This window comes from Cephus cinctus, unplaced genomic scaffold, assembly GCF_000341935.2.
Source record: "Cephus cinctus unplaced genomic scaffold, Ccin1 Ccin1_scaffold0926, whole genome shotgun sequence".
Classification (NCBI taxonomy): domain Eukaryota; kingdom Metazoa; phylum Arthropoda; class Insecta; order Hymenoptera; family Cephidae; genus Cephus; species Cephus cinctus.
Window position 1 is genome coordinate 47,722 of NW_014333496.1, and position 25,466 is coordinate 73,187.

The 25,466-nt window shown below is 35.6% G+C and overlaps 1 long non-coding RNA gene and 6 other non-coding genes across 7 annotated transcripts; all 7 read right to left on the bottom strand.

Annotated features, from left to right (window-relative positions):
• Positions 1-1,562: 1,562 nt before the first annotated feature.
• Positions 1,563-25,466, bottom strand: LOC112494873. Its single transcript, XR_003060800.1, has 3 exons — positions 25,003-25,466; positions 2,174-2,753; positions 1,563-1,715 (listed from the first exon to the last, which is right to left on the bottom strand). It is a non-coding gene; the product is annotated as an uncharacterized LOC112494873 (long non-coding RNA).
• LOC112494874 lies at positions 9,748-9,854 on the bottom strand. The gene has a single exon (XR_003060801.1). It is a non-coding gene; the product is annotated as a U6 spliceosomal RNA (small nuclear RNA).
• On the bottom strand, positions 10,037-10,143 carry LOC112494876. The gene has a single exon (XR_003060803.1). It is a non-coding gene; the product is annotated as a U6 spliceosomal RNA (small nuclear RNA).
• Positions 10,326-10,432, bottom strand: LOC112494877. Its single transcript, XR_003060804.1, has one exon. It is a non-coding gene; the product is annotated as a U6 spliceosomal RNA (small nuclear RNA).
• Positions 10,615-10,721, bottom strand: LOC112494878. The gene has a single exon (XR_003060805.1). It is a non-coding gene; the product is annotated as a U6 spliceosomal RNA (small nuclear RNA).
• LOC112494879 lies at positions 10,904-11,010 on the bottom strand. The gene has a single exon (XR_003060806.1). It is a non-coding gene; the product is annotated as a U6 spliceosomal RNA (small nuclear RNA).
• On the bottom strand, positions 11,193-11,299 carry LOC112494875. Its single transcript, XR_003060802.1, has one exon. It is a non-coding gene; the product is annotated as a U6 spliceosomal RNA (small nuclear RNA).

Genomic DNA, 25,466 nt, shown 5'->3' on the forward strand with positions numbered 1-25,466 from the left:
AGCTGTTGGGTATGTTCAGCAGAAACACCGCTGAGGGAGCAAATACATTCGATTGGTCAAATCTCACAAGATCTCTTCAAGATTAACGATCAAATGACCAATCAAATGTATTTACTCTGTCAGCGGTGTTTCTGTTGAACATACCCATTGGTTCCTTATTAAACATGTACCATGTTACATTAATTTTTATTACGATTATGCAACATTGAATTTTCATAACAGAGATGAATGTAACGTGTTACATATGTATACGAGTAGGAATTGATAACTTGCATGTATCTTACATGTAATGTGTATCTTACATAAAAAATTATGTATTAGCTGGATATATAAAGTCGAGAGCTCAGCTGCCAATGCAACGTTGCCATAGCAAACTTAAAAATTTCAAATTTTAATGAAAAATATTTTTTAAAACCGGGTACGTAATCGCAATGTACATTAATTGATTTGATTCGAAATAATTGTATTTTTTATTTTTTATACTCGAATTTTTTTATCAATGTCAGATTTCGCCCTTATTCCATTTAAACACGTGTAAAAGCACCGTTGCAAGAAAAGTCTGCAACTATTTTATCAAAAATTACATAACAGTTTGTACGGCCTTATCGTAAATGTTTAATAATAGAATCGTGACTGCGGGACGCGTCTGCGTTACGATTGTCACGGAACAAGAAACGACTATCACGTGGGATCAACGACAAGGCTGAATTCTAAACAAGGAGATAAGAGAAGCTTAAAAGCACCGGAGGAAGTTATTTCTTTGCACGATAACAAGAGGGTCGAGTGTCTATTCACCCAAATGTCAAGGTCTTGCGCTTTCTACACAGAAGTATCGAGGGGGATGAAATATTTCTGACGTAACAGGTTACGATATTTTATGCTTTTCGGAAAATACGGAAACTGACATAAAATCATATCCCTCTTTTTCATTTCTTAGAATTTTCGAGTTTTTATGCTACACCACCCCAGCTTACAAAAGTAACTTTCAGTTGTAACCGAAAGTCAATATATCAGAAAAACGACATCTAGTATTATAGATTGTACGAATATTTGTATGAATACGAAACCTGAGAAAAATTTTATATTAATATTCAACGAGTAACGTTTTAGATAAATTTACAATTTTTTGATAAATTTTGTTAAAAATAGTATTTGGTAATTTGTAGGTGAAAATAATATTCAGTTCGATCTGTAGCTTGTACGAATCTCTCAGGAAAGACTATTATATAATATATACGACAATGAGAATTAATATTAACAATAATTCACAAAAATATCATAAAAAATTATTTTATTAAAATTGATAGTAGGGATTTCCATAAATCTGCAATAAGGTAAAACTACAATTACACTGTGAATTTGTTGAAAAAAAAAACAATTTTTTATTAACGTTTTGAAAATTTGTGGTATATATACTATATAGATCTGTATATATACTATATACAGTCATACACCTATACTATGTACACCTATACATATACATGCTTTATCCTATGCGAACTAATGGTATCTATTTGTGCTTGAAGCGACATACAATATGGCACATGCTTTCTTACCTTTTCACATAAAAAAAATCCTCTCCATTATCCGACGACATAGAAAGCCAGTACTTTTGTCGCAAAGTCGCATATCACTGTTGCCTTCCATTAGATCCAATTAGCGTGCGTGACTGTGTGAAATTTTGACGTCCAAAATAAAAGCACTCTTCGCCACCCCTCAAAACAAACAACGATTTATACGATATAGACTAATTGCCTATGATAAAAGATAAAATAATAATTTATGATAATTCACATAAAAATCTATACTTCTTCTCTTTAAGATACCTCGAAAAAAAAAGTTCACTGTAAATTTTGCTACGTTCGAAATGGGGTCGCTCTACAATCTCTCGGTCAATTCTCACCGTTGCACCAGCTGCTAGTAGATATTCGATCGTTTGTAGCCTTTGACCGAGAGCCCGTAAGACGATCCACTGGTAATTGAAATTTTGTAATTAACATCGCCAGGAAGTCCGCTGTTCAATTAATTAACGAATCCCGAGTAGAATTGCGAGAATCAAGATGCGAGGTACATAGCTATGAACGAATACAAGGCAAATACAAAGCACTAAATTTACATGTAAGACACAACGTGCAATGCAATGTTCCGTATGAAGTTGGCTGCAAGACAATACCTGCTGGGCTGCACTGCTCGTCATTGGCCGCAGTTCAAGCAGCACGAACTCGATTTACAAGCTAAATTTCGGGAGTCGAGTTACTTTTATTTATGTTGTCTTCGAGGGGGCGGTAGGTGGAGTCACGTTTTTTATATTATTATTATCATTATATAAGTGACGTAAGAAGGTGTCAGGGTGCACTTTATGTATTTAGATAAATATTAACTCGGAAATAAATTCGGATTTTTATAAAGTTTACAAAATATTTCACTTCCCTATGGTAATTGACTAATTTTCACTAGATCGTGGCCCCTTCGTTTTTTTTTTGTGATTCAGGTAAAATGGTAGCAAAGTATGGGTTGTATATCACTTTTAAATATTACAGAAATTCTATTTTCATTCGAAGACTATATGCGAGTTTTATAAGACGTTCCTTCATTCGTCTTTGGGTCGTTGCTTCTGGACTTTAAGATGCGTCACACGTATGTAGATATATGCGTTTGGTCGTACGCGGGCAGATTTTAATTTCTTATTTCACCTTTTAACGCGATACGACGGATTTTCGTTTTCTCGTAGTAGACCGATTCGTTGACTGTCACTGAAAACAAAATTTAATATCGTACGAAAATGTGGCAATAAGGATTCTCGTGAATTTTTGTATTTTCAGAAAATATTTTCGAAAATTCGTAAAATTCTTATATATCTTATATATCGAGTTTTATTACTTTATATATGTCAAATATACATATATCGTAACGCTAGATATAGAGAAGAAATTTCTTTCACAAGTCAATCCTCTTTTAATAATATAAATAAATTTCGATAAATCATTAGCGCTTGTCGTTAAGGCATCTATCATTTCAGATCATAAAACAGAGTCCCTCGAATCAATATCCCGCGTAGAAATTTCTTAGGGCTTGCCTGACCAGAATCAGGCCCCGATCAGGCAATGTCACAGCTAGCCCTATTACGGAAAGCCTGACTTGGCCCGTATCAGGCAATTTTACGGAAACCCCTATTACGGAAAGCCTGACTTGGCCCGTATCAGGCAATTTTACGGAAACCCCTATTACGGAAAGCCTGACTTGGCCCGTATCAGGCAATTTTACGGAAACCCCTATTACGGAAAGCCTGACTTGGCCCGTATCAGGCAATTTTACGGAAACCCCTATTACGGAAAGCCTGACTTGGCCCGTATCAGGCAATTTTACGGAAACCCCTATTACGGAAAGCCTGACTTGGCCCGTATCAGGCAATTTTACGGAAACCCCTATTACGGAAAGCCTGACTTGCCCCGCATCAGGCAATTTCATGGCAAGCCCTATTATGGAAAATCTGACTTGGCCGTAGTCAGGCGTTATTCAGAGCTGCCGTATTAGGTGTGAAATCAGGCAACACTGAAATCGCCCTAATATGAAACTATATACATGTAATACAACCACCGGCCACCAGAGGGACAGGGATACCCGCAAGCAAAAGTGGGTCACTGACCCGATAAGCTCCAAACTTTATAGAATTCTGAAAAAGAGACCTTTTTACTCAGGTATTAATTTCACGTCCAACTGTAATAACCGTGTGATACAATTCAGTTACACCCTGTATATTTACATTAAGTTCGTGTAATATTAAAGACCCCCTGTTTCCATATATATATTGATACCAAAGAAGAAATAATATTATAAAACATACACTCACATATAAGCGCGAAATATTATTATTACTTTTAAGTGTTTCAAATCCCAATCAATAAACAAAAAGACAATAAAATATATTCACGGCTTTGCAATGTACTAACCTTCCCGTAACAAACGAAAAATATATATAAGGTAATTAGGGCAACATTAAAACGGCCCGGTCAGACATCCTGATCAGGGCCATATGTGACACAACGTTACAATTCGAGTCAGAGAGTGATCAGGCTGCCCTAAAAATGCCCTATTGAGGCAGTCAGGCAACCTGATCACGCCCTGATCGGGGCCGTATTAGAATTTCTACGCGGGATATTCAAAAAACAAGTCTTCAAAAAGTGGGTAAGCGTGACTGCCATCCGAAAAGCTAACGCCAGTTATTATATTAAAATTATTAAAAAGTGTTCTAGCTCTCGATCTAATTACCCTTCTGATTGAGAAACTCCATTTTTTCAATCCCTTAAACGAATCCCAAATTCGTTCAGTAAAAATTCAGCCAATTATTGGATCACGATCCCACTTCTGATAAATTGTCGCACTTCCAGTAACGAATTCGCGTTTATTTACGATCGGTATTAAATGAGATGGCGGTTACAAAGTAAATAAATCTTTATTTCGGAACTCGAACCATACGTGTCCGTTCACCATCGAACCTGTTATTTTTGTCTTTTTTATTTCTGTCAACAAGTTTCATAGCAATTGAATAACGAATAACTGAATAAGTAAATAACGATAAGGCAATATTCGATTGTCTGTATTTAAATCTGCGTTACACTGATCAGTGACTTGTACGTCGCAACAAAAGTATCAGTTGTTACGTTACGTCACAAGTACTGCTCTTATCACATGGAAAGCCTAAAACACCTTATCAGGCTAAAAGTCTAATCGTAACTGTCTGCGCTCACGACTTCAGAGCATCGACGTCCTAGTCCTTGCGATGCCTGACTTCGTTCGTCCTTTATGAAAAATCGATGTTACCTTGAAAGTTTCACGAATGCGATTATAAAAACAAACATTAAGGAATCCTTGAGACAATCGGTCCGTCTTAACTGAACTTGCTCTAATCTAATAGACGGTTCAATATTTAACTATAACTTGATAAAGAGACTAGCGTGGTACGATAAAGCTTCTATAGGGAAAGAAAGGAAAGTTCGAGGGGAAATGAAAAATAAAAATATTGCTAACATTCATGGAATAAGAAATTTATCGAAATCAATCAATAATAAATAACGTCTTCAAATCCGAACCCTTATCAATAATTAATCGTGTTAAATGCAAGAGAGAAAAGTTTCAGAGTGAAGAGGTTAGGAACTTGCGTCACGATCAATATTTTCGTTGTAAATTTATTTTTGATAGCCAGTGAAAATTGATGTATCCCTCCGTTGAATTTTTTTTTTTTAATACAATAAACTTTTATGTGCACATTTTTGCTTGGCTTTGATTTTGGTCATTGCGATTTCACGTGACGTCACAGTTTGTCGTTTCAGTCTCGGGAAATTGACAACTGGTAGGAATATTCATTAATATTGGACTGCGTCGCTAGAACAATTTTTTTATAAGAAGACACGTCAGAGCTTATAAAAGCTAACACATAGATATACATTGTAACCTGACGAACTTCATATCATGAATTTAAGAGTAAATAGCTCAATTCAAGGGTGAACTCCTTCATAAAAGGCAATAACGATGTATTTCGAAACTAAAAAAAAATTGAGAAATTCGTGAGCTCGTCGTATTAGTTTTGAACCACCGCGTCATCCCGGACAGACGCACTCGTGAACTCCGACCTAGACAAGACAGACCACAACTGGTACCAGGGAGTGCAAAACCTCAGCAACTCCACCGTCTCTTATCGCACCTAGTTCGTCGTACCTTGAAGAATGATCTCATCATGGAATGACGTAACGCCCTATCGATTTCCGTAAAAAAATCATATAAACTTGCAACATTGATCAGCTTTCCTTATTTCCGTTAACCAACCAGGTCGGCGGCGGAGGCGACCTGGGGTCAAGCTTCACGGAGCAAGAAGGGCAGATGTGACTCCTTCTCGAGAATCTCTCAGACCCACGAGTTCGTGCGAAAAGGCAACGGATCCCTGAGCAGCGAACAATTACTCTGACCAGGCACCAATCAAGAGCTGTTCCAGTTACCGACTCGATCTTACGTTCCTACATTAATTCGCCTGGATGGAGGAGGGTGCTGATTACGCCCTTAGGATAGTTCCACGCGAATGCGTTCGATCCTGACTATCACTCCTGGTGTAGCTGTAGCACAAGTTAGACGCGATTTGGTAGAGTGCTTCAGAGGTATTTTTGTAGATGTGGGAAACTGGAGAGAAAAAAAGATTTTGCACAAAAAGGGTAGTACGTTCAGTAAGGATGGCTGTCCAGAGTATTTTTTGTCAGTAATCCATGCAACTTTGCATTTCAAAAATCTCATGATGAGACGGTATAAAATTTTTATATTTCACGAAAACGGACATATTATTACAGATATGCTTGCCAGTGTTGTGGATTGCCGGGAATTTAACTTTTTTTAATTTTACACCCGGTGCATTAACGTAAGTCATTGCAGATTTATTACTTACATATGTGTGAGTCGTAATGGATACTTCAAGGCCTATCGTGCATTGTCATTGGGTCTAGGGTGAATGTAGACGGGCCGATATTGCTGTATTTTCATAAAATTGTGACGTTTCGTCGAATTTAGGGACAGTCGGTATGAAAAAGGCAACGTTGTCACGTTTAGTAACATTGTTCATGCTGGATTGTTACTTTATTTTTAATGTCGGAAAACGCGCGTAGTTCAAATGTGTTCGCGAAGGTCGAATCGTCAAGTCGTTCTGTGAACGTTTGGCGAGTGTTGAAGGATGGACTGGACCAATGGAGCACGCATAAGGGATATTGGGAAGAAAACGAAGATCCTGTGGCAAGTGACTTTTGCTTTTATCTCTTTTCTACTCGACGTAAACATTTATGTAACTGGCTATGCTAAAAGGTATACTTTTGATATAATAAACATTTGCCAGAAGTGCAGTACAGACTTTGATAATGCATTTTGTATGGTTATACTTCTATTTATACTTTTTCCGAGTGATCAACTGTAAATCAACTGTATTTGTATTTAAATACGAATCCACCGTTTCAATTGCAGATCTGAATTTCCTTACTGTTATTTCGAAATCAGTCAGTTCATAATTTTATTACTTTAAATTCCTTTATTAATTGGCTTAATTAGTAATCAGGCTCATAACCTGTCCGCATATTTTGAGCTTTTTGAAAATTTGGTTGGGGAACAGCAAACTATGTATTATATTTTAAAAATACAAAAAAATATTTATGCGAATTTCAAAATAAAATGATGTGCATTGTTTATAGTGTACTGTGTGTATGAAGAGACGATAATATGATGCGTTTTGGAATACATGAGCAAGCGTACTTTCGATAGCTTATAGAATACATAAATGCGTATGGTTAGTTATAGTATGTGGTTGGATACGCGTATACACCGTGAAGCTCTCAATGAACCAAAAAATATTCTTTGAATTTCATATTTCCAAATCCAAAGAAATGCTTTTACTTCGTGGATTACGAGATCTTTTGATGAAATATTGATTTTTGAATAGTAAAGCATTATACTCGGTATAGAAAACTAGTTCAATAGCAATATCCTTATCAGCTCAGAGGAGCGTAAAGGCTCTTCGGGAAACAGGATCAGGGTGAATGCTGGACTTCTTACGGATATCAGGGAGCAGACGATATGCAGATTCGTAAGGGGATTGTACATATCTAGCGGCCATTTTAAATTTCCTTTCACGAAAAATCTAAGTAACGTAAACGTGGCAGATATTTTTTTTCCGAACAGGAACAGAATTTCATTCGGCAGGAACAAAGAATATTCTAGTTTTACAATTCAAAATTTTTATTTTTTATTAAGACCTAGGAAAATAGCGACAGGGTAATTTTCAAATGCATCAGATATTCTTATCGATCGGATATTTGTAAAGATTTATATTAATTCGTTAAATAATTTTTTTAAGCATCGTAAATTTAATAGAAATATATGATTTTAACTTGAATATACCAAATTCGCCAGGTATATCAATATATTAAATATATTTAAAATTTACATGACACTTTTTACAGTGTAATTCGAATTGATAACTAAAATTGACGGAGACTTACTGGAATACGAAATTATGTCCAATATTTTTGATCAACTTTTTTCAACTGATGGGAATTTCAGCCTTGTAGAAATTGTTCTTCTGCAAGTTCAGGTTCTCTAAGTCCTCACTGGACCAGTTCATGGCCTAGTCAGGAACCCCCGACAGGCCTTCAATTTCCATGAACCAATTTCTACTACAGAAAAACATTTTTAGGACTGAACCCACGAAACCCCATAAATTCTCCCTTGATAAAATGAGTCCTGCGGTCCTGCATATATTTATATTATATCTATATGCAAAGATCCGACTAAAGTTCATGAATTTAGTACTACATGACATTTTAGAAATTGTGCCTGCGTATTTTGTACGGCATTGTATATTGCGCAAGTGTAAATTCAAATTAAAAAATGATCGCCGAAATATATGGTTGTTTTTATTTCTGCTGGAAATAAATTGCGAAGCTTATGCCTAATATTTTCCCAAAATATAATCAAACCTGAATTTTGTAAAATTTATTGTCAGTAATTTAATCGCAAGTAAACAAAAAATATCTAGCATTTCCTGCGCGCGTGCATAATGTAAACTTGTGATGAGTAATATCAGCTGATCAGAAATCATCGTCATGTTCAATGAACAATGATTTTATAGACAGCTGTGAATGCACTTATTTATATAATTGCATAATTTTCATACGACAGATAAAAACGTATAAACAAAATATACGTATTAATAAAGTGGGAATACAAAACTCACAAATTCCTTAACATAGATATACAATGAGAAACAATGTTTCTCTCATGAAAATTTTTAATTTTATCAAATATTAAATCCGATAATAATCAGTCGAAAATTTATGAGAAAATAGTAAACTATTTTTATCAATTATCCCGAAAAATATTTCAGTACACAAAGATAAAATCAGTGACGCAATCTAAATATTTTATCGTAACCCGAATAATCGGTTATACATTTCTGTAAATATTCATATACGCTTACACGTTAGAAGAGTGGACACACCATTTTTATTGTTATTGTGAATTTGACAGCCAGTCAATAATCACATATTCGATGATGTCCAACATATTATGAAAGTGGATAACCACAGAATTAATTTCCATAAATGAATTTCTATTCTGTAAGTAAGTAACGGGACATGAAAACGTCTATGCGGAATAAAAAAAAATAATTTATCGCAATGCTTAATAAACCTTCGTAAATAACTATGGTAAAACCGTTAATTTTTGTGCTTAATAAAAGATATAACGCTTGGAGAATTATTTGTAAAATACAAAAACTTTGGAACAAAATTTTGTTGCATATATTCATATTGTTGATAAATATTATTATCGTGTGTATAGGGTGACTGAAATGTTGCACCGTCGGTACAAAGAAGCAGAATTCTGATTTATGAGACATCTTATTTTGCATTGACTGACGGATAAAAGAAAAATTCATCTGGGTGCGTGGTTTATGGTGTTTTTATGAACGCGCAGCTAGCAAGTTGGAGTATGTATATATATATGTGTATGGGTTTGGAAAAAAGGTCTGGTAATCATAACGATAATTATACATACAATATTCATTTCTTTAGTTTAAGACCTGTTTTTATACATAACTTTAAGAGAATACCCTAATTTATTCGTTGGATAACACGTGATATAACAAAATTGTCAGCTATGATTGGACAATCAAATTAGATCAAAATGCACCTATTTTAAAAACTGTGGAAAAAACTGCAAAAAAATGTGGAACGCTTCACGATTTTGCGTGTCATCCTTGCGCAGGGGCCATGCTAATCTTCTCTGTATCGTTCCAATTTTAGTATATGTACTGCCGAAGCAAGTACAACAGCTTTTTCCTTGCTAATCCTATATAGAGTTGCAGGAAGCTTGCGAAGTACTTTCGGGAAAGACTGGCTGTAGGCCACCGGGCGGGTGCGAGTAGAACTAATTGTCAGACACGGAGGTAGGGTGGGGGTACTTTTCCAAGGACTAATGTAAATTTTCCAATGCAAAACCGAAATTGCAAAAAAATGTGGAACGCTTCACGATTTTGCGTGTCATCCTTGCGCAGGGGCCATGCTAATCTTCTCTGTATCGTTCCAATTTTAGTATATGTACTGCCGAAGCAAGTACAACAGCTTTTTCCTTGCTAATCCTATATAGAGTTGCAGGAAGCTTGCGAAGTACTTTCGGGAAAGACTGGCTGTAGGCCACCGGGCGGGTGCGAGTAGAACTAATTGTCAGACACGGAGGTAGGGTGGGGGTACTTTTCCAAGGACTAATGTAAATTTTCCAATGCAAAACCGAAATTGCAAAAAAATGTGGAACGCTTCACGATTTTGCGTGTCATCCTTGCGCAGGGGCCATGCTAATCTTCTCTGTATCGTTCCAATTTTAGTATATGTACTGCCGAAGCAAGTACAACAGCTTTTTCCTTGCTAATCCTATATAGAGTTGCAGGAAGCTTGCGAAGTACTTTCGGGAAAGACTGGCTGTAGGCCACCGGGCGGGTGCGAGTAGAACTAATTGTCAGACACGGAGGTAGGGTGGGGGTACTTTTCCAAGGACTAATGTAAATTTTCCAATGCAAAACGGAAATTGCGAAAAAATGTGGAACGCTTCACGATTTTGCGTGTCATCCTTGCGCAGGGGCCATGCTAATCTTCTCTGTATCGTTCCAATTTTAGTATATGTACTGCCGAAGCAAGTACAACAGCTTTTTCCTTGCTAATCCTATATAGAGTTGCAGGAAACTTGCGAAGTACTTTCGGGAAAGACTGGCTGTAGGCCACCGGGCGGGTGCGAGTAGAACTAATTGTCAGACACGGAGGTAGGGTGGGGGTACTTTTCCAAGGACTAATGTAAATTTTCCAATGCAAAACCGAAATTGCAAAAAAATGTGGAACGCTTCACGATTTTGCGTGTCATCCTTGCGCAGGGGCCATGCTAATCTTCTCTGTATCGTTCCAATTTTAGTATATGTACTGCCGAAGCAAGTACAACAGCTTTTTCCTTGCTAATCCTATATAGAGTTGCAGGAAACTTGCGAAGTACTTTCGGGAAAGACTGGCTGTGGGCCACCTGGCGGGTGCGAGTAGAACTAATTGTCAGACACGGAGGTAGGGTGGGGGTACTTTTCCAAGGACTAATGTAAATTTTCCAATGCAAAACGGAAATTGCGAAAAAATGTGGAACGCTTCACGATTTTGCGTGTCATCCTTGCGCAGGGGCCATGCTAATCTTCTCTGTATCGTTCCAATTTTAGTATATGTACTGCCGAAGCAAGTACAACATCTGTTCTCTTGTCCTTCTATATAATCTGACGGGAGGACTCTAGTGCACTTTCGGGATGCCACTGCTTATGCACCACCTAGCGGACAAAAGTGAAACTAGCAGTTTAACGTAAAGAACCCCTTTTCAAGTTTCGATGTAATTTTTCTAAACATATCTAAAATTACCAAACTATATGTCATGCTCATCTTTTTTTTATCGTTCCAATTTTTATGTATGTATTGCCGAAACAATTACAGGCAAGTCATTGTTTAATCGTTTATGCGTAAAGGAAGTAACAAATATTCCTTTGAAAAATAATTTTTACACGTAGTACCTGGGAAACGTTTATTAAACTAAAGTATTAACAGTAAATTTTGTAACGATTATAACAGATCGCAGAATAACGAATAATGACTGTCTTTACCGATTCACAATACAATAATAAAATTAAGGGATAAAAGTAAAACGGTTATCTTCTCCCACGCTAATCCCTTTTTACTTTTAATTATACCTTCGAAAAGCGTTCAGTTAAAATATGAAAATTGATAAAATCACGTATATCGGGGATCATAAAATGGAACGAAGTAAATGGTGCGAAAACTTGAAGAGTCAAGTCAATTAAAATATGTAATTGATGAGAATATCGTTTAACAGCGATAAAATATTATAAAAGTGGAATAAAAGGGCAATAATATAGCTGAAAGATTAACGACATGTTATCGATTATACTAACGGTCTTTTAATGGGTATACTTTATTATACGATATTCCTGTTATATTATACTTTATTTCATTAAACATAAAGTATTGATCAAGTGAAGTCTATTTAATTGAATAGTAAATTCAAAAATTCAATTAAATATTATTTTTGGTGTGCTTACTATATTCCGATGTTAATGAGACAACCAATTGTCAATGATAAGTGTATATTTACATGAAAAATAATTGATCGAAATATTTTTTAAAAAAATTTCTTAAATATTTTCGGAAGAATACAAAATTATTCATACAACCTTATCGGAAATATTTCTGAAATTCGGCTGTCAAATTTTTTGTCATAGTATTATTATCGATTAAACAAATCGGCTGATCTTCCACTGGTAATTACTACCATGTTGTATACTAAGAATTTGGAAAATATTCCTTATTCTCGTATATGTATATGAAATGAAAAAAAATTTCTCAGGATTAAAGCAGCATTCACAACTCAAGTTCAAGTAATGAAAACTTGGAAATTTATATTGAAAATTTTACTCAACAACATGTGTGTGTACAAACACGTATTCGTATTCTGACATATGTCAAAACGCTGCGAATCCCTTACAGATATATGTATACAGGGAACGTGACGGTACACACGTTTCTCAATATTGCAAGTCAATTCGTAGTTAGGCAATTCAGCTAGAAATGCTTGTAAATCGGACAACAGTAGTATTCCAATTAAAATGATGCCAGCAGTCAATATGTATGTTAATCCAACTAGCGAATGTATAGTTTATTAGTATCAGCCACAGTTTGCATACGTCATTGGATCTGTCGTGCGTCGAGTCATACGTGTGATATAATCACCATAATTAACCAAATGTCACTCAGCTGAATCAAAAAATTTCCTACTAAAAAATTTCTAGAAAATCGATGCACCAAACGACAGAATATTATTCATTATCGCTACACAGCGTTGGAATCCCCAAAAAGTGACAAATAATCGAGATAAGAATATCCGATTCCCCAAGGAAATGAAGTCACGTTCCTCTTATCGCAATTTCATATAGAAGTTAAGAGATTTCAAAATGGAAGTTACTTATCGGTATTTCATTTATAAATATTCATAAATATTATTGAAATCGCGACTTTTCACGAACCCATGTCTTTATCTATGCTATTGATATTACGTGAACAAAATTTCAGGCTATCATCGTTCATTATGTTACCCAATTTTTCAAATCACAGTTACAAACGGGCTCTTGCTTTCGCTTTGGATAACGTTCGCGGTTTTGCGGCTTTTCCTGAGTTCTTGCCCTATTCCGAGATAGGCTCTCGGATAAATTCGCAAATTTGCGTAAAATTTTTGACGAAAGATTTTGATTCAGAATTAGGTCGGGTTGGTCCAATCTGCCGGGAGGAGGAAGTCTCCAGAAACCGAATGACCCGGCAGAGGGGCGGCCCGACGAGACTCCTCCAGGAATCGCCACAGGACCGGCTGCGATACTAGAGATCCATGTGGAAGCACAGTGGGCTAGAGAAGGGACGATGCTTCTCTATGCAGTCATGGACAGGGCAAGAATCCACTGGGTCCTGATTTTGACAGGTACGGCCCTGGTCTAGCTCTATGCACAGGGGAAGCGATCATGGAGGTAATTGTTACGTTACCGATTTGTTAAAAGACGCTCTCGAACTAGTCACAGGGGCGACTCGAGTAACAATTGGTTAAAAGGGTTTCGGTAAATCATAATGATTTGTCCTCAAAAACTGTTATTGTCAAGTCAGTCTGCATTGGGTCGGCGAGGTTTGTATTGAGTTAGTCGCGTTTTCGTGTTGATCTTTTTTCTACCCGTGTTCGTCTAGTCTACACGTCAAACTCTCGTACGCGTGTGCAGTTCGCGTTACCGTGTATTATTCTCGTACTCGTTCTCACAAAATTATAGAATTCCAAGAGTTAATTTCACGTGTTCTCGGGGTGCATTCCGATGCAGTGAGTGACCTGTGCCTCTGGACTAGCCGCAGGATATGGTTCCTGATGTTTATGGATTAGCTGGGTCAGCTCTGGTGAGTCTTGCTGATTTTATTATTTCATAAGGATCTGGACTGTCAGCTCCATAATAGATTTCCTGTGGCTTCCGTTTGCGCCTTTGCATACGTCTATACGTGAGACATCCCGTTTCTGATGTGTTCTAGTTATCCTCGTACCTCAGGCTCGCTCTCGATCAAATTTTCCTCAGGTCATCGTCCTCGTATCTTTAATCAGCCTTTCGCCGTTCTTGAAAAATTACACTATTTACCGGACACAATCTGCACACTGGATGACCACGCATTTCCGTAACCGCTAGTTCTCATTCATACATACAGTTGCGTTTGTCAATTTTACGCGACCTCAAAAATTGACTGGTTCCATTTCTGTTTTGTTCCCCTTTTTTTTATGAAGTCGAGGGTGTTACCCTCGACTACAAGGGCATATCGGCTTGTCAGTTTCCGGTGAAATAAAAATCCATTAGCACCCAGTTGTGGCTCGCAGATGCATGAACGGGGAATGAACGGCCGAAAGTGACGTAAAGATTGAGTTTACGTGATCAGCGAATTGCGTTAGAGTTATTAATGAATTTAACACAAGTTATATTATTCATAGGCTAATAATTACCGTCAGTCGATAGAACAGGAAATGTTTGACAGCTCAAACTATCCTTGACTCAAGAGGTAAATAGGCTGGACATCTTATGGGATGCAGTGACACGCAAGCCAGGGGTGTCATGGACACCTACAAGTGGACTTTACCCATTGAAATACTATATATAGTGTAACGTGACAAAACGATCAGCCTCTCAGTACTCCTGTACTGAGAGCGCACCCGTTACAAAGGGACGACAAGGACACGCGGCTAGTATAAACACGCGCCGATGGATAGATGGAGAACGTCTCCTAGAAGTCAAAACAAGGAAAGTTAGTATCAAAGTAATCCGATAGATGATTAGCGTTTCTCGCTAGCAAATATCGGATTACAATTCGTTAAATACGACATTTCAAGTCAATCGGAGAAAAGAAATCACCAATCCGAATCCGTAGAGTGGATAAACGGAGGTTAGTCAGAAATCCGGGTAACGAGAAACGATCGTTTCAAGTTACGCCGACGAAATCGGAACGCATCGGTAGAATATCGCGAGAGGACGGTCTATTCTGCAGAGAAAGAAATCCGTCAAGTAGCGCGTAGCCACGCAGTATACGTAATTGTGTCGAGAGGCGACGGAATCTTAGCATCCGCTATTCCAAGTAGACCTCGCGTAGAAAGATTGTCAAAGTTCTGCGGAGACCACCGTGATCTTCCGCAGAGACTTTCGTTATCGCCATTTTCTAATCTGTCATCCGCGCCGTTAAGAGTTGCGTCGCACACAGTGCCATAGCCACTAGGTAGGCAAAGCGCCACTGGGGTTATCGAACCAACGCCGGCAGATCCTCTGTACCTCACACACACGTCAGAGAGAGATAGGGATAGACGACAAACAGAGACAGATACCTAGGCAACCCTATTTTCTACAATACCGACAATGAATTACGACTGGGTAATTGGCACCTATTCCAAAACTACTGTATCGATTATCGATTATTTAATAAAATTTTGTTATTTTATTTTACGTTACCAACCTGTGTCGACTACATTCTTAAAGACGCCAGCCCCGAGCACTTACCTGCATCCCATTTCGTACACTCATAAGGAGCGTACGAAATTGCACTATTGAAAAACGTTACAATAGATATATATTCTGTATATCAGAAACGTGTGACACAGAACACACGGGCGTGTTCAGTCTGCTAATTTTCAGTGAGTAACACTATGCTTAGTTAATGTATTTGCGAAATAATGGAAAATCAAAGGAATAACAATATTACGCAAATTCAATTTCCTTCTTCGATTTTAATACGTAAGCGCGCACGAAGCTAATGAATTTTGCACACAAAGATCGATATAGTGAAATTGAAAAACCTAATACGTAATAGGTTAGCTATGGTAACCAGATTAATATTTGAGAACACCATTTTCTACCTTGAATAATCAATAAGACGCGCTATCGCTGCTTCCCTGTCGCCCCTCCGAGGACAATTTACGTACCGAAATGCAATCTTCTGGGACGTGAATCATTCTGACACCAATTTATTTTTTATGGTAGAGAAATCATGATTATTATACACGCGTGTTCACGTAATGGATATTAGATTATTATCTATTTATATTGTTCAGAGTCTTCAATCTTGATTTTCGTGTCTTACGAAGTTCTAATAATTTTTTAATGATAGCCAAAAAATCCAAACCTTCTTATTATGTAGTAGCATTGCTATGACTTGATTAATAATACTTGGCGGGAAAGTTCAAATAGTAGTAGAGAAGTGATTCTGCACGCTTGTGATTTTACGAACATATTGAAAAGTTATACGAAGTAGTTGTATTAGTCATAATTTTAATAATTAACGGTAGAACTGTCTTATTTCGGACAATTGAACATATGCACGTTCTTTATCTTTTGATAAGCCAATGCAAAGTTCCTATCTTGAAGGTTTTTAAAGGAGTTAGAAAATATCTATATATATGCATAGAGATATATCTATATAGCAATAATGAAGAAATATGGTCTTGAAATTTTAATTAAATTGTTGTCATTGTTGATAAAATTTGTTTCCATACACATACATTACTTCACTAATGGAAACTATACTACTTGCTATGTGCATATATGTATATATGTAATCTCCGTTTAAGCACGTTTTGAAAATTTGTCAATACGAATTTTGGGAAAAATTTGTATAAAAAATTATTTTGGCTCTTCTCGTAGTAACAGTAACGAAGTAAAATTTTCTTAAGGTGTACCTATATCTATTAGTGGAAAGCTGATTTGACATACTGATATGTTACAATGATATTCAGTCAAAATTTAACATGAAATGTATAGTCAGTTCGCGACATCAGTTCTAGTTTCAGGTGACTTATTGAAGTTTAGATTCGTAAGAAGGTGGCCCTTGAAAGTGAAACTGGTGTCGCAATCCAACAGTATATTTCATATATTTAATTATTTGTGAACTCGATACGAATAACGTGTCTGAAAGTATTGCATATTGAGATCCGGTGAAAACGTCTAATCTAAGATAAAATTCTGAATTTTTTGTACATATTAGATAATAACTAAATCTTTGACTATGCAAAATTTGAGCATGTTTTACCGAATATTTTCTGCGATATAAAAACTGTAGAAGTATCTATTTTCACAATACAGATATAATGAACCTATAAAAATGATCAACTTTAAAATTCAATATCTTCATTTTTCATACAGTAAAATGTTAATCCCACATCCACTCAACCTTTTATTCGGATATTAATTTATTTATTTATTTATTCAATGGAAACATTCTTCTCAAGCAATTCAATCTTCTACCTGCTCTCCCATTAGCTTCGTTTATAATGACTTTATTTTTACAACTTTAAACGTGAGAATCATGTAAAACTTCACCAGATACGAAAATAATGACGCAAATCAGTTACAGTGTGTTTCAAAAAGTTTTTTTTTCAATAACAAAATATCTGACTTTCTCAAATAAATTAAAAGGTCGTCAGAGCGTAATCGTAAAAGCTGTACATATGTATATTCCGACCAATCGTTCTAGTTCGGAAAATAAATGTTGTCTACCCTTGTCAGTTAAATTGAATTTGTTGGAGGATTCACGCCCTTTCGTTTGATCTGCCGTTATAGGAAAGTCCGACTGATATTCGCGAAACTTAATAACCGTTGGAAATATTGCCAGACTTCCTGCTTCTTTCTTGTTTATCACCAACTTTATGTAACGTTATTCAGGCGAGATACGCACCCCTTATATTTAGCAGGGTTTTTGAATCAGCGAAATGCACAGTCAGCTGTCGATCTACTGTCAATTTTTTTTTTCAAACGTCCAAATTCAGAAATCTACTCTCACCAACGCTTTTTCATACTTTTGCTTGTTCTGACTGAAATTTGCACGGAATACTGGACGATCCTCGTTCTATATTCGATACCCACGCAGAGCTGTCGTTAGTGTACAGATAGTGTTATCGAGTTTGCAAAAAACTGGCAAAAATCAAATATCCATGATACGTATGAAAACAAAAATAATTGCATTTGGAAAAAATGTAAAAAAATAACTGATTTACGTCATATTATTTAATTGCTGCGAATATGAAAAAATTACGAAATATATTCGACTTTCGTCAGGAATTGTGGTAAACTCAAATTTGAAAATGATAATGAAAATCACGTAAATTTATGTGTTCAAAAATTGTTCACGTTACGCATTTAGAAATTTAGTTTGAGGACCCATATTTAACATAAATTTGAAAGTAAAATTGAAAAATATTAATATTCTTCAGTAGAAGAGAAATGTAGTCCTCCCTTTTAATTTTTTTGATCGAATTCTACTCGATTTAGTCTACTTGATAATATTGATAATTCTATTTCCAGGAAAAATTTCAAGAACGATAATTTCGCTGTACTAAAAATTATTAATTTACAAAAAATAAGAATAATCCCTACCGTAAATAATTTTAAAGAAGAAATTTTAAAGTTTGTTTGAAGTTCCTTCCCGTGATTATGTTAATCTAATTCAAAATTTAATTGGTTCATTAACTCGTGACAGTATTGTACAATTTGGTAAATAAGTACAGTCGACAAATGCCATTAGTAAGAATTCTCATTTAGCGTACAATAGTAACCAGTACTTATTACTCTATCATTAAAACTTATACATATATGATAATTAAAATTTTGTCTAATCGTTTGCCTCGATCGTCTGTAACAACTTTTATACATACAAGAATGAATTTATTCGGGTAATCATGAACTTTTTTTTTGTAATTGAGTACGAATTTCACCCTGCGTAAAATAACAATTTTTAATCTACTATTACTTTGAGGGGAACATGAAAAGCATGATTAGGGGAAAATAAGTTGAATGTGATTTTTGTCTTGTTATGGGCTGATAGGTAGCAAGTGAAATGTAGAACATTATCATTTCGAACGTGGAAGATGTAGACGTGACAAAAAAAAAGTATAGTTTTTTCAATTTTTAAATAATTTGAAAATTAAAAAATATTTTATTTAACTTTTGCATTGATTGCATATCAATCCACTTGCAGATGTATGCGCATGTCCACTGAAAGTTTACCGTGTATAATTTAATCTCTACATAAGAACCTACTATTGATGCAAGTTATTAGTTAAAATGCGTCACGTCAATTTTTTTTGAAATTTTTTATAAAATCTTTAATCACGTGTATACAGGTCCCCGGTAAATCAAAACAGGTAGGCCCATATACTACAGGGCCTCACTAGAATATTTAGGGAAAGCCGCGATTTTTTTACTTGAGCGCGATCTACTTCGTGACTGATTAGGTGCCATTCAGCATTTAGACTTTGCAAATAGTTGTATTTCTGTATAGAATTAATATAAACGAGAAGTTCAATAAATTATATTACGATATTCTTTTCACGTTGAATATTTCAACTTCTGCGATTACAAATTAACTTCTTTTCTAAGATTAAACCAAACATTTTCAACCAAACAAAATTATATATAATCAAATTCTGAATTATTAAACATAAAATTGAACTTGTATTGAAATGTTTTTCTATTTATTTTACAACGTTTTCATTGCAAAAATATATTCATGATTAGAATTCTTAATTGAATTAAAATTCGTAAATTGGGCCAGTGGCTCGATGAGTGGAGGTGTCACGCTTCCTCAGTTCGAGCATCCCGACAACCGCAGGTTTGAGTCCCGCTCACAGCAGTACGAATATATGTATATATATGTAAGTATCCAACAACCGCAATTAACAGACGCGATCATTTTTCCATATTTATTTTAATAAAACAATTAGTCTGTTACGTCAATTATATATTTGGTATATTTTTATGAATATTAATAATATTTTAGATTTTATATACTTCATAAGCGTAACATTTTAAGGAAATTCAAATTCGGCTCTGGCTAGATTGCCCCGTGAAACCCAACTCAGTACGTACTGTTTAGCTGCTTGCCTCCACCCGTTCATAATTTCTACAAGAGGTATTAAGTTTAACGCGATTTACTATATTTATATAATTATATATATGCCAATAAAATTCCGGAGGCAAATAAACTCTGAATATTATTTCAAAGTGCAATTGAATTTACGGTTAAAATGTCGCAAAAAAAATTACAATGACCTTTAAATTAATTTTTAACTCGGTAATTTTTCACCAATTCCTTTCGCACAGGCTCAAAATAATTCGCACATTCGCGAATATCGAACACGCTTGTTATACAAATTTTCTGAACCAGTCACTTAAAAAAAATTGTTGCTCATTCCTCGTTACCCTTGTACACGATTTTTCGTACAAAATCTCGCAATCTTATACGATTATCATATTATTATTGTTCTCTTTCATAAAGTATAATTAATTGAAAGACATTAACGATTAAACACTGAATTACGTGCAAATATAAAAGTATATTCAGGTAACAAAATATAATTATTTAATTGCCATGACAATAAAACACAATATTATTTTTACTATTAATTTGAATTCCATTAAATTCACACAAATTTACAGTAATTCTAATTTTTTTTCAAAATCCTTCAGAAAATACATACCTATTATCTGTCAAAAACCACTACAAAATGTCAAATAACACGGAGCGATAATATATACGCGATACATTAATAATTAAAATAAACGATCACACCGCTCCGATTCACTGTCAAACTGATACTGCGAATGAAAATGATAAATGCGCCAATTTACCCGCGAATCTAATCAACGAGACGTTGATGGTATATTTATGAAACAGCATTGCCGAAAGTTGATTTTAATTACAACAACGAACTCGTATAATGACGTCGCGTACCTGCAATTGGAATATAATCCGCGACAAATTCAATATTGAAATCACGGTTGGCCTAATAGCCTGTAATTATTTAGGCCGCGCACTTTTATCATCGATTATAAGTAGTGGCGCATGTCCCGAGCGAACCTGAATTAGAAAAATTAAAATGCGAGAACACGAACAAAGTTTCACGTAGCAAATTCCTTTTAGCATTTTCGAGTAACGAGGACTTACATGAAGCTCGCATAGAACCTAACCTAAACACGCATATGTCGCTACCCATTTGTCGTCTAAGACGGAACAATCAGAATTATACAGTAATTCAAAAAAAAAATCGATACACAATGTAATCATAAAAAAATCATTAAAAAATGTACTGTACCTAACCTGAATTAGAAAAATTAAAATGCGAGAACACGAACAAAGTTTCGCGTAGCAAATTCCTTTTAGCATTTTCGAGTAACGAGGACTTACATGAAGCTCGCATAGAACCTAACCTAAACACGCATATGTCGCTACCCATTTGTCGCCTAAGAAGAAACAAACAGAATTATACAGTAATTCGAAAAAATCGATACACAATGTAATCTTTAAAAAATTTACTTGTAAATCATACAATAATTGATCAACGTAACTCAAAATAAATTTAAAAAACAAAAATTCTTAATTAAAAGAAATATATGAACGACGCAATTCTATCATTGTCTTGTTTCTATTAAAGAGCTCGAAATAAAAAAAAAAGTCAATGATTATATATCGTGTTGCTTTGCTCATCCAACGAAGACCCTGGATTAAAGGTTCGTCCGTGACAGCTCAATGGTTCGTTACTTTTTATTGAAGTGTCTTATCTGTAGATAAAATAATACACTGCTCCAATCACGTAATAGCAAGGACGAGTGTCTGAAAATTTTTCATGCAGATCAGTCCACGAAGACACGAACGCTAATGGATACGCATACAATACGGATACGTGTAAGAGTTAACGAAATGTTCTATTCCTCGTTATTTGCCGGCAGAAGTTACGTCGACCGAGGTATATAATAGAAGCAAGTCAGTTTTTCCGCCGGAATTTACGCCGATTGCATAATTTTAACGAGCGTCTCTTAACGAAATTCAAATGCAATCATGGGACATTCGTTAGAGAGATTACGCATATGTTAATTAACTCTGCTTTGATATGGTATAAGCGTATGATGATTACGTCACGTTCGAGTATCCGAGAAAGTTTACCTGAAACCGGAAACACCTTTCCTGTCGACGTTGTGAAGTTTGGATATACCACTTAAGGGTTTACCAGGCAAATCCGTTAGTTAAAAGTATTACGTAATTTTCCAAAATTTTAAGTGTATCTCTCGTAGATGGAAAAAGGAAAGTTTAGTGCATTAATTCCAAAATAAGTTAACCTCAGACTGAATTAAGGGAGTCGAGGTAGCAACACACGCCTGTGTCGTTGCTTAAATTTTATCAAAATTCGCTATGATCTGAATTACACATTTAAATTTAATTAATTAATTATTTAAAAAAAACAGATAGCACCCACCAAACACAAATCCAAAGAAAAAAAAGATTTTTATATAAATTTCTCAATTAAAAATTTTTTAAAATATTTATCCCGACTTGCGGCCATTTTTTTCTTCATATCCAGATCATTTTTGTCTAACTGACAGCTATGTTTCATACTGGACGATATTTTTCGGATACAATTTTCGGGAATTTTTCCGGGCACGAAGAAAACGTCAGTTACACTTATATTAAATTATAGGTCAAGTTACCGTCTTACGGTAACAAATCGAATATCCCAAGTCACAAGCGTCACGTTTTCTGTACAAAGTTTGCACGTCTAGTACAGTTTGAAATATTTTCACAGTAAATTCAAATGTAAGATCGTACAGTCCATACAAAGTACACCTAAATAAATATTGTCCCTATGGTAAACTTTTGTTACTTGGTCGAAATAGCTTAATTAATTGATTCGGTGGATTAATCAAATAACTTTATTCGCTTCTAGTTAGTCCATCGAGTCTAGTTAAGTTTTTCCCAAGAGGACGATATCGATACGAACAGCTTTTTTTGCAATTCCCCCTGTACCATTCGATATCCACCCCCCTCTGCCCCCTTCACAAATAGTACCTATTGCGAATTACATTACGTCTGTAATTGTTATCCGTGATTTCGCATGAGTTTGAACAAAGTAATTCGAATAACGGGTGTAAATATTTTTTTCTGAAAATCGACTTATTTTCCTAATAAGAACTTTTTTTTAGTAACGTACACACGTTCTTGATCTAACGAGCTTTCCCTTGATAAACTATTCCTCACGAGATATACTCATTTTCTGGTAAACTGTCGAGGCTCAATATCCTTGTCACGTGGAATTGACATCGATTGTCCTCCTACATCATTTGCGCGACACTCCATACCCTATTGATTGCCGAATTCTTGGAAGTTTGGATAGATGAGGGAAAAAGTAAATATCATCATCATTGTTGATTGTTCGTTTCAATTAGGGCAATTTATCAGGTCGATTTAATACGCTTTTTTTCGAGGTAGAAAACTTTATCAGGTTTACCTCGTATCGGACTAGGGCTGGATATGAAATTATCATGAGGTCTTTTATTTTGAGATACTTGGCAGGAATCAAAGATGGTCGACTTACCTAAAGAAATATTTTCTATTAGTATCGTAAAAAAGATATTTTTAAAAAAGCAATATACCACAGTCTCTACGTATGCCTGAATTTTTTTTTGGGCAAATTCCTATTTCTTCAAAGTTTAATATCTACGTCATCAGCTATTAAATAGCTGTCGTGGGCTAATTCTGATAACCAGTGTTGCCTCCATTCATAGTCCAACCACCAGAGCTATAGTAAAGGTTCGTATCGATTACGATGGAATTTTTGGGTTATTTAGTAGTTTAGTATTAGTTCTGATGACGAGTGTATCCCCCCATTTATAATACAACCACGAGAGCTATAGTAAAGGCTCGTATCGATTGCATTGAAATTTTTTTTTTTTTTATTTAAAAAAAATGCCATTGTGAGCAGATTTTGATTCCGGTTTCAGTGTAGATTCGAGTGGATGCTGATTATCTCTTCCAGTCCGGACTTCAGTTTAATGAAACTACCAAAGGTCTTTTATTTTAAATTTGTTTCTATGATTTTTTTATATATATTTTTTAATATACTCTCTTTCTCAACTTTACATAAATCTTCGTAGAAAATTCACCTGGACACCTTAATATTTTCTGTCGTCGACGCGCTTTCATGACTATGTGAAAATACGACACCATCTACTCACTCTATCGTCAGGGTCTTATTAGGTAGCCCAAAAAGTGGTCATATGTAAAGTGGTCGTTACATGTAGTTCGATATGTTTTTATGACATATCGAAACCAATGAAGTCACCAAATAAGCCACACGTGGCTCTGCATACACTTTTCCTTAGAAAGTATACATACGTATAATTTCGAACTGAACTTTATTTTATTATTCTATTTTGGTATTCCGTAACTTTATCAAAGCCCACGTGCGATTTGTTAAAGATTTCATTGTTCGCGAACTGTCAAGAAACACATTAAACTCGTGGGCCGACTAAATGCTAATCAGAATCGTATTTGATCAGATTGCCTTGCTGATGCTTGAAAGGGCAATAGGGAAAAATTCCAAGTGTCCCTTTGATAGGTGAAATTGAGTTTCTACGTGAAGTCCTTTACTTGGACCAGAAGCAAGTAGTCTTCATTAGACTTCGTATGTATAACTATAGCTGGTACATGCATTTACCGTCGTGTTCGATATATCTGCGTATAGATCTAATTGGACATTAAATATTGAGGAGTTTAACCGAATGAAAAAAAAATTGTACTAATTACAGCACTGACAATACACGTGCACGAGTTGATGTAAAAAAAATGTTAATTATTTTCGAATAATAGCACAGTTCATCTTGCGAAAATTAATAAAAAAATCTGATAAAATAAATTATGAAAATCAATCACCCATCGTCCAATCGATCGTTACCCAAATTCTGTTTACGCAGGATAATTATTGTAATTCACGAAATATTATTTTATTTTTTTCTGTTCTCTTTTTTTAGCGCGTCGTTACAATTCCAAAAAATGTTACCTCTTCTTTGACTTTTTAATTTACTGGACTGTACACTGGAAAAATCTTATCAAGCGATTCGTGCGCCATCTACTAAGATGCAATTCTTCTCCTGACTGTACCATATAGTTGCACAATTTTTATTCTATTTTTCTTTAAATTTACGTCGCTTCACGTGCACAAGTTCGCAAGAAACTTTATTAAAGCCGCGACAAATTTTCATGTAAACGCGACACTCACTCCCCGTGACTTTTTATGTTGAATTCGCGAATCTGACCGCGCAGCTGATTATTACAACGGGCGATTCGCATGCGTGGCTGTAGAATGGCAGACGCCGGGCGTCGCGTAGCCGTCGTCGAGGTTTCGTATCGCTTCCGTCACGGAAGTGCTCGAGAAGAAGACGGCCAAGACAGTGAAAAAGTAAATAGCCGAAAAAGCCACGATGCACGTATATTCTCGAGCGGCCTCTCCCATCTCGACGGTTC